This window comes from Dermacentor albipictus, chromosome 5, assembly GCF_038994185.2.
Source record: "Dermacentor albipictus isolate Rhodes 1998 colony chromosome 5, USDA_Dalb.pri_finalv2, whole genome shotgun sequence".
NCBI classification, from domain to species: Eukaryota; Metazoa; Arthropoda; class Arachnida; order Ixodida; family Ixodidae; genus Dermacentor; species Dermacentor albipictus.
Window position 1 is genome coordinate 169,723,622 of NC_091825.1, and position 11,008 is coordinate 169,734,629.

The window sequence follows — 11,008 nt, forward strand, 5'->3', positions numbered from 1 at the left end:
GGCGAGCTCGCAGCGTGGTCGGCATGGTCTGTGAGAAGTGACGAGCCATTTCGCACTCGCAACAGGGCAGAAAAAAGTGCGAATCGACGCAAAACTCGGCCTAGAAACGTGCTTCGCCACAGCCAGGGCTCAGTACGACCCAAGCTGGTACGACCCAGATGTCGTTTCCCGCGCCGCCACCAGGCGCCGCTACTATACCTCAAACTCCAGCGCAAGACGCCCATACAACCAGCGCAAATTTCAGCGATCGCCACAGAGGGCGAAAAATCAACATGAATCACATGAATCATGAAACATGAAAGAGAAGTAGGGAAACAAAATAAGCGGAGATGAACAAAAGCACTGTTCGAAATAGGGGATCAGAAAATTTGGGTGTGGTAGGTTATAGAGTTTTTTTTATTTTATTGTTTAACTTACGTATATATAGGACCATACATAGAGTTTAGTGAGAAACTCTATGGGACCATACATAGAGTTTCTCACTATAACACCTAGAGGGTAATCTGGCGCCACCATAGAGTTTCATATTGGTATGGTAAGCAACGCCTCCTTTAGAAAGATGCCTGCGGCGTCGCTCGCTTACCCATTGTAGCCGTCGCGCCTTGAGTTGCGGTCGGTTGTCAAGAGATAGCGCTACCTACAGCCCTATCTCCGCCAAGGGGGCTGGGGCGGTGTGGTGTCGCGGCGGTAGCGGCGGCCGCGCCGGCCGCGCTTCCATGGGGTGATGTGCGCATGCGCGCATGTGTTGCAAGCGACCACCGCAAGGATCGCTCGCTACCGCCTCACGCGGAACGGAGGAAGGAGGGAAAGGTAAGGGCAGCAGGTTTTCGGCGCACGCGGCAGGCATCTTTTTAAAGGAGGCGTTGCCTAGAGGCAAATCTGGCGCTGCGATCGTTCAACCATCATGGGAATGATGGGAAGTACAGGCTTCGGATTGGCATTCTATTGACTGGCGAACTAGACTACAAATATTTTTTTTGGCAGTTTTGGTTTCGCTCCAAGCGCAATTGCTATAACCTGCAGTGTGACAGTGCAACGCAAAGCTCTCTGCCTTTGTTATGTTGCTCGGAGTGGCGATAGAGCGCTGGGCCAGCGACTGGGACGATGCTTGTGTCGCGGTGTGGTGTCGAAGCCGTGACGAGAAAGCGGCGGCATCATAAACGTTGAAAGAACATGTTTTGAGCGTTTGGACCTTGGTTGGTTAAGTGTGTTAGGTTGACACTATAGCGTTACGTGCTTTATGAAACTTCAGAATAGGACAAAGAAGGCACTACTGATACAAGACATATACAGTTGTACTTCTAGTGGCTCGAAAATCAAATTTTATTGAGGGCTTCATTATGTGCTTGTTCATGTGCTCATTGACATGCGTGTTTTAGGACTTTGGGAACACAAACTTACTTGTGGTAGGAAAGATAGCTGCTTCCGAGCTGTAGTCTAGTGTCGCACAATGGGTACCCGCAAAGCCACGCTGTAACGCTTCGGAAGCGGTACGCCAATATAAAATATGATGAAGCATACTCGTAGGAGGCCACTAGCGTCCTAGCTAGCACTGCAGCAGATGTGCTTAAAAGTACTTGAAGACGTTCAGCAATCGTGACAGCCGACGCAACCTTTTCGAAAGAGCAAGAGAGTTCGCAAGTGCCTGTCGTCTGCGAGAGAAGTCTCGCGTTTGCAGCGAGCAGGCGTCGTAGCAGACGACACTTTTAGCATTCCGCTCAAGGGCGCAACGCTTTGTCACAATACAACATTTTTATTTCCAGAAATACTTGGTGAGTATTTTTATATAAGTATATGTACGGTTGTTTTGCTGTTACAAAAATGAATAAATAATTATTCTTTGGCGTTAAATTGAGAACAGAATCGCACAAGTATGCATACCCTGGTGTGTCCTGGTGACAAACCACAGTAAACCATACTTTCATTTCAAATTCATGCAAAGTTTATGTAGCGTGTTGTACATTACATAACATACTGCAGGAATAGAATTAGATTTTACGCGATAATATTTGAGTATAGCTTTGTTTACTGCGCCAGAAGCAAACGCCACTAGTCTAAAGATTGAAGTCAATCCGAAGCCTGTACTTCCCAGCATTCCCATGTAGGTTGAGGCAACGCTCATGAGAACCCCCATAGACACTAGCGCCACATTTCCCTCTAGGGTATTTATTTAGAAACTCTATGGGCGCCACCGTCTAAGGGAGTTTCTTAAGGGTAGGGTGGCTACATACTGGTATGGTGGCTAGAGGGGGGTAGTGTGACGGGCGCCTTATCCGCGCCGTGGAGGAGGAGCGCGCGGAACGCGGTGAAAATTTATCCACCGCTAGGGGCGCTGCCGTATTCACAGGTGCCGTAGGTGCTGTATTCACGTGCAGGTCGTGCGAGGGCGTCAAGGAAGCCGTCCAAAAACTGGAAGGGAATTGGGCGGCTAAGTTTGAAGAACTTAAGGCAAGCCTGAGGCAGGAGCAGGAGAAGCGCGCGTAGCACTGCAGGCGAAGGTTGAAAATTTCGTCAAGGTGGAGGCGGCCCAGGCCGCGCAGTTGGTGAGGACTGTGGCCGAGCTTGGGGAGGCGAAAGAAAGGAGCGCCGAACTGCAAAGGCGGCTCGACGCTCTTGAGACTCGGGCAGCGGATAATGTCGGGTCAGGACGCCAAAGCGAGGGCGAAGTGGGAGGCAGGGAGCCAAAGCAAGCGGTCGCCAGCTCGCCGCCGGTGAATCGGCGTAGCTATAGCGAAGCAGCGCAACACGCCCCGAGTGAGGCGACGCTGCAGTCACAGGAAGCCGGGAAGCAGGGACAGGTAGGAGAGAGTGAAAGGGTGATTATCGCTGGCGACTCAAACATGGCTGGGTGCTCAAACGCAATTGTGGAGAGGGTGAAAGGCGACAAAAGAGTGGCGGTAGGGACATTTCCAGGGCAGACACTGGGTTCTGTCATGGAGCGAGCAAAAGAAAAGGTCACGGAAAATGCCCACGTGCGCAACCTTGTCGTAGTAGCAGGTGGGCTAAATGACGTCCTGAACAGGAAAGGGCCAGGACTAGCCCAGCGCTTGGCGAAGGGGGTGGACGACTTGCGCGAGCTATCCCCTCAGGTGCAGATCGTGGTGTGCACGGTGCCGGAGGTGCCTGTGCGTGACAGTCACGTACAAAGAGCCGTAATGGCTGCCAATGAGGCAACATGGAAAATGAGCCGAGAGAAAGGCTTCGAGGTTGTCGAAGTAAACAGGGAAGTGAGAAGTTGTGGTGGTTTTAAACGAGATGGGATCCACTTCAATTACAGGCTAGCACGAGAAGTGGGCTGGCGACTTGGGGGTCGCGCTGTTGCTTTTTTAGGGGGCCCGCGGGCGCTCAGGAGGTCAGAGTAGGTAGTAATAAAGAAGGTCCCCTAGGGGAACAGCAGAAGAGCATCGCCGTCGATAAGAGAAAAAGGAGGAAAGCAAGAACAAGAGCTCGCCATGCAATAGGCTACATAAACATGCAGGGCGGCAGAAGAAAGGAAAAGTGGGCAGAGATTGAGGAGCAGTTACATAGAGAACAAATAGGGGTGTATGCGGTTACAGAAACGCACCTTAGAGACTCAGAAAAGCCGCCAGTTATTGAGAATTATGTATGGGAAGGGTGCAACAGAACTAAGTCGGAAAGAAAGGGAGGGGGAGTCGGAATGCTCATCCATATCAGGGAGCCAAATGGAAAAGAGTAAATTCACAATGTCAAGAGCATCTTTGGTTATCAGGTACAATGAGTGGGAAAGAAACTTGGCTTGGAGTTACGTATTTGTGGACCGGAATAAATTGCACAGAGAAGAATAAAGAGTTAGTGGAATGCATAAGCGCTGATATTAGGGGTTTCGGGAATGGTGCTGAGATAGTCCTATTAGGTGACATGAATGCCCACATACAGGATTTAGATGGCTATACCGACAATAACGGGAAGTCAATGCTAGACCTTTGCGAGCAACATAACCTCGTGATCGTGAATACAGGGCCTAAGTGTGAAGGACAGATCACGTGGGAAGTGGGAAACCGGCAATCGACCATTGATTACTGTCTGATGACAGAAGGAATTCATGATAAGTTGAGAGAAATGGTCATCGATGAGGAAGGGTTTAGCAGCATAGGGAGTGACCATAAACGCATCATTTTGAAAATGGGATATGAAGTTGGGAAAGAGAGCAACGAAAGCAAAATGGCCAGCCCAAATTTGAACGCTGAACAAATAGCAAATATAGTCACTAGAGTGGAGGAAGAAATTGGCAAGTCGCCAAGTAAGGGGTGGGAATATGGTGAGCTTCTAAGTGTAGTAACGACAGAAATACGGAAAGAGAAACAACACGTTCATTGGAAAGGAAAAAAGAAACCGAAAAGCTGGTGGAACAAGGAGATACGAGAAGCGATCGCCGAAAGACAGAAAGCATCTCGAGAGCACAGGCAGGCAAAGAAGGCGCAGTTGCCACAGGATGAAGTAACCGGTAAATGGGAAATATACCGGGAGAAAAAGTCTATGGTTCAAATACTGGTGCAAGCAAAATTAAAAGGTGAAAGTGAAAGTTGGTTGTCAGAAATACGTGAGAAAAAGAAGGCCGCACCTAGAATATTTTGGAATCACATAAAATTATTAGGCAGGAAATCAACAACAATACAACAACATATCCTAGACGAAGATGAAAACAGACTGGAAGGAGAAGCAGCAATAAATTACATCCAAAAAGTAACAGCCGAATCTTTCCAAGGCAAGGACGAGGTTGTATTTGAAGAAAAAAAGAGCATGAAAGAGACCCAAGGGGGAAAGGAGCTAGTGCTTACAAATTTAAACTGGAAGAAAGCGGAAGAGAAAATTCCTAAGCGCACAGCCACAGGGCTAGACGAGGTTCCCGTTAGGCTGATAAATGAACTGGGACCAAAAAGTAAGGAAGCTCTCGTGAAAGCAGTTGAAAAAACTTTAAAAGATAGACGAATACCAGACAGTTGGCGACAAAGTAGAATGAATTTAATTTATAAAGGTAAGGGGGAGAAAGACAGAATTCACTCGTATAGACCGTTGACCATTACATCGGTAATATACAGGCTAGCAATGCAGGCAATCAAATTAAAGCTTCAAGCATGGGCAGAAAATAATGACATTTTGGGAGAGCTTCAGAATGGCTTTAGAATAGGTAGGCGTTTGGATGATAACTTGTTTGTTCTTACTCAGTGTATTGAAATATCAAAAGCAGAAAGCAGACCGTTGTATGTGGCCTTTTTGGACATTACAGGAGCATACGACAACGTAGACCGCAGCATTTTGTGGGATATTCTGGAAGGGGAAGGCTTAGGTAACGATTGTATACAGCTTTTGAGAGAGATTTACCTAGAAAATACTGTTTGCGTTGAATGGGAAGGGATGAGGAGCGCGGAGAAAGTTCATATCAACAAGGGACTGAGGCAGGGGTGCCCTTTATCCCCGCTGCTGTTTATGATGTACATGGTGAGGATGGAGAGGGCGCTAGAAGGAAGTAATATCGGGTTTAATCTCTCATACAAACAGGCAGGTACAGTAATAGAGCAGCAACTCCCAGGTTTATTTTATGCCGACGACATTGTGTTGCTCGCAAACAAGCAAAGTGATTTGCAACGTCTGGCTAATATCTGTGGACAGGAAGGCAACAATTTAGGTTTGAAATTTAGTGTTAGAAAATCAGGTGTTATTGTATTCAATGAAAACAGTGAACAGACAGTGGAGATACAGGGCCAAGAAATACCTCGGGTAACAGAATATAAATACCTTGGTATATGGATAAACGAAGGCAACGGATATATGGAAACACAGGAAAAAACCATAACAGTCAAGGGGAAGAGAAATGCAGCCATAATGAAGCACAGAGCGCTATGGGGATACAATAGGTACGAGGTCCTCCGAGGTATGTGGAAAGGGGTAATGGTTCCAGGACTTACTTTTGCAAATGCGGTTGTTTGCTTTAAATCAGGGGTACAATCAGGACTCGACGGGAACCAAAGGTCAGTGGGTCGCCTCGCATTGGGCGCTCACGAGAAGACTACAAATGAAGCTGTGCAAGGGGATATGGGCTGGACTAGTTTTGAAGTGAGGGAAGCTCGCAGTAAAATTGAGTATGAAGAACGGCTGAGGAATATGGAGGAAAGTAAATGGGCTGGGAGAGTGTTCAGGTATCTGTACAGGCAAAACATTGATTCACAGTGGAGGAAAAGAACTAGGAAGCTTACCAGCAAGTATGCGGCCTGTGGGGTGGGCAACACAGCAACAAAGAAGGTCATGCGGAAAGTCAGAGAGGCTGAATTAATCTCTTATGGGTGGCGGCAATGGAAAAGAAACCTGCCATGAGTAACTACTTAAGGGGAAAAAAACGAAATTAGGAAAGAAACCATTTATGATAACTCAAAGGGAAGCTCATTACTTTTCGAAGCGAGATCGGGATGCCTTAGAACACGCACCTATAAAGCGAGATATAGGAAGGAAGAAGAAGCATGTGCTTGCTGCGGTAAAGCTAGGGAAACGACGGAGCATATTTTATTAGAATGTGAAGACGTCTATCCAGCGGTCGATCTAGGCACCACTGGCCTCCTTGAAGCCCTTGGGTTCAGCGGGAGCAGTGGTAAAGCAAACAGGTCCGCAATAGACATCAGTAAGAGGCGATTGGAGGATTGGTGGAAGAAAAGTAGGGAAACGACAAAGGACGGAGACGTACAAAAGCACAGTTCGCAATAGGGTATCAGAAAATTTGGACGTGGTAGTTCATAGTGTGTTTTTTTTTCTCATTGGTTAACCTAGGTAGGATATTAGGCAGCATAGTAGCAAGAGCTTGGTGGCGCAAGCCACCGCCCCGTTCCAAAGGGGACGCTCATAACATCCATCCACCCATCCGTAGCAAGAGCTTGGTGGCGCATGCCACCGCCCCGTTCCAAAGGGGATGCTCATAACATCCATCCATCGTGCATAGAGTTTCTACAATGGGTGGGTGTAGCTCGTTAGGGGTTCTGTGGCCCTACCACCTCCGCCCGCTAGGAGAAAAGTGTGGAGAATGTGACATAGTACGTTCGCCTCTTTTTATGCGAAGCATATTACGAGGGCTCAACCCAGCTCCTCAGGCGCGGCGGTGACCATGAAATCACGTGACACCGTGACGTCACGACAGAGGAGAAGTGGCTTTGGCTCAACGCTTGCAAGACGGGCTGGGTGGGAATCGAACCAGGGTCTCCGGAGTGTGGGACGGAGACGCTACCACTGAGCCACGAGTACAACGCTTCAAAGCGGTACAAAAGCACCTCTAGTGAATGCGGTGTTGCCTTAGAAACGCGCTGTTTCTAAGGCGTGCGTCTCTTGCTCAGGCGCACATTTCGTTGCCGCGCCGAACGCTGCTTTGCTCGACGCTCACCGCGTCCAATGCGGGGCGCGTAGTCGCTGCCCTGTAGCCCATTGTCTTACACCCCTTGGCGGGTCGACGGGAACGCTGTCGCGTTCCACTCTTGAAGGCGAAGAAGTAATGCATGAGTTGTTTCTTCGTCTAGCCGAACCAAATATAGCCAAGCAACAGCAGTTCACCAGGCTAAACAGTGGTTCAACAACTAAAATAAAGGCTAGTATGCTTCGCATCCTGGGCTTAACCTTACCTAAGCCACAGCGTTTTTTTGCGACTTTTTATTTCTTTGCCGCATCGGCCACGCCTTTCGGGCCACAATGGCGGCTTTGTTTTGGTTCTGTGCGCTCACACGTGTTGCTATGTAGGTTTCGTACCGTGGCATAGGCGCCGTGCGGGCACGTTTGCGTTGGTCTCCGTGTTTCGTTGCGCTGCGTTATCTGGACCGTGCTCTACCGGATGTTTCTGTGGCTAGGTGGGACAGGAGGAACTAAAGTTCTTGAAATGAACGCGTTTGCAACGCTGTACGCAATGACCCGCGCCACGGCAATGGCTACGGATGAAGGAATATCCGCGGGAAATTTCGCCCTTTTTCGCGGAATTATGCTAACGCGCTAACGATTGCTTGGTATTGCTGCGGAGCGCGCGCGTCCGAGCAGCACGGTTGCGCGCAGCGCGGTGTGGTTTCGCGAGAAATGTAAACAAGAGAGGATAGCTGGCCCGATTGGCGGAGCAACGCCAAGCTTGAGCAGAGCCAACTTCCGGCTTCACTTTATAGCTTCCATCGTCAGTTTCCTTCCTCCGTGGTACTTGCCAAGCGCGTCTTCAAGGTGTCCTGTCTCTGGCCCCCTGTCTCTATACGCGAACGATGCCAATCCGAAGTCGCATTCCCATGCATACCACAGCGCAGCAGCGCCAGACTTGACTGGTTGAACTACAGGGCTACAGGCAGCTACAGGCTTCTACGCTACGATGAGCTATCCGTCTCCGTCGCTTCTTCTTCTTTATTTTTTTTCTTTCTTAAAAAATACACCATCAACTTCAAAAGAATAAACAATTGTTTATAAAGACATATAAAAATAAATACTTGTAACATTTCTTTTTTTTGAAATTTGTTTTACAACCAGCCTCTATTGCCCTCTAGCACCACTAATCTCGCATGGAACCAATGGTGGAATCCACGGAGCATAGGTATTGTAGTGAGAAACCATAGAGTTTCATATTAGTATACCTAGAGGCAAATCTGGCGCTGCGATCGTTCAACCATCATGGGAATGATGGGAAGTACAGGCTTCGGATTGGCATTCTATTGACTGGCGAACTAGTCTACAAGTATTTTTTTGGCAGTTTTGGTTTCGCTCCAAGCGCAATTGCTATAACCTGCAGTGGGACAGTGCAACGCAAAGCTCTCTGCCTTTGTTATGTTGCTCGGAGTGGCGATAGAGCACTGGGCCAGCGACTGGGACGATGCTTGTGTCGCGGTGTGGCGTCGAAGCCGTGACGAGAAAGCGGCGGCATCATAAACGTTGAAAGAACATGTTTTGAGCGTTTGGACCTTGGTTGGTTAAGTGTGTTAGGTTGACACTATAGCGTTACGTGCTTTATGAAACTTCAGAATAGGACAAAGAAGGCACTACTGATACAAGACATATACAGTTGTACTTCTAGTGGCTTGAAAATCAAATTTTACTGAGGGCTTCATTATGTGCTCGTTCATGTGCTCATTGACATGCGTGTTTTAGGACTTTGAGAACACAAACTTACTTGTGGTAGGAAAGATAGCTGCTTCCGAGCTGTAGTCTAGTATCGCACAATGGGTACCCGCAAAGCCACGCTGTAACGCTTCGGAAGCGGTACGCCAATATAAAATATGATGAAGCATACTCGTAGGAGGACACTAGCGTCCCAGCTAGCACTGCAGCAGATGTGCTTAAAAGTACTTGAAGACGTTCAGCAATCGTGACAGCCGACGCAACCTTTCGAAAGAGCGAGAGAGTTCGCAAATGCCTGTCGTCTGCGAGAAAAGTCTCGCGTTAAATGTAGCGAGAAGGCGTCGTAGCAGACGACACTTGTAGCATTCCGCTCAAGCGCGCAACGCTTTGTCACAATACAACATTTCTATTTTCAGAAATACTTGATGAGTATTTTTATATAAGTATACATGCACGGTTGTTTTGCTTTTGCAAAAATAAATAAATAATTATTTTTTGACGTTAAATTGGGAACAGAATCGCCCAAGTATGCATACCCTGGTGTGTCCTGGTGACAAACCATAGTAAACCATGCTTCCATCTCAAAGTCATCCAAAGTTTATGTAGCGTGTTGTACATTATATACCATACTGCAGAAATAGAATTAGATTTTACGCGATAATATTTGAGTATAGCTTTGTTTACTGCGCCAGAAGGAAACGCCATTAGTCTAAAGACCGAAGTCAATCCGAAGCCTGTACTTCCCATCATTCCCATGTAGGTTGAGGCAAAGCTCATGAGAACCCCCGTAGACACTAGCGCCACATTTCCCTCTAGGGTACTTATTTAGAAACTCTATGTGAGAAACTCTATGCCAATGAGCATAGAGTTTCATATTAGTATCATCATCATCATCATCATCATCATCCTCATCAGCTTAGTTACAATTTTGGCAAATCTGGCGCTGCGATCGTTCAACCATCATGGAAATAATGGGAAGTACAGGCTTCGGATTGGTATTCTATTGAATGGCAAACTAGTCTACAAGTATTTTTTTAGCAGTTTTGGTTTCGCTCCAAGCGCAATTGCTATAATCTGCAGTGGGACAGTGCATGCAAAGCTCTCTGCCTTTGTTATGTTGCTCAAAGTGGAGATAGCGCGCTGGGCCAGCGGCTGGGACGATGTGTGTGTCGCGGTGTGGCGTCAAAGCCCTGACGAGAAAGCGACGGCATCCTAAACGTTGAAAGAACATGTTTTGAGCGTTTGGACCTTGGTTTGTTAAGTGTGTTATGTTGGTGCTGTATGGTTACGTGCTTTATGAAACTTCAGAATAGGAAAAAGAAGGCACTACTGATACAAGACATACACAGTTGGACTTTTAGTGGCATGACAATAAAATTTTATTGAGGGCTTCATTATGCATTGCTAGTTTATGTGCTCATTGAAATGCGAGTTTTAGGACTTTGAGAACACAGACTTACTTGTGGTAGGAAAGGTTGTGTTTCCTGACTGTAGTCTGCTGCTGCATAATGAGTAAGTGCAAAGCCACGCCATGACGCTTCGGAAGCGGTACGTCAATATAAAATATGATGAAGCAAACTCGTAGGAGACCTCTAGCGTCCTAGCTAGCACTGCAGCAGATGTGCTTAAAAGTACTTGAAGACGTTCAGCAATCGTGACAGCCGACGCAGCCTTTCGAAAGAGCGAGAGAGTTCGAAAGTGCCTGTAATTTGCGAGAAAAGTCTCGCGTTTGCAGCGAGTAGGCGTCGTAGCAGACGACACTTGTAGCATTCCGCTCAAGGACACAACACTTTCTCACAATACAACATTCTTATTTTCATAAATACAGATTAAAAGGGTTGAGCCTCATCCATCCATCCATGTCTAAATTCTTGTAGGAAAGTCTATGTAAAAGAACGTTGGGCCGTTTAAATCATCATCATCATGATCG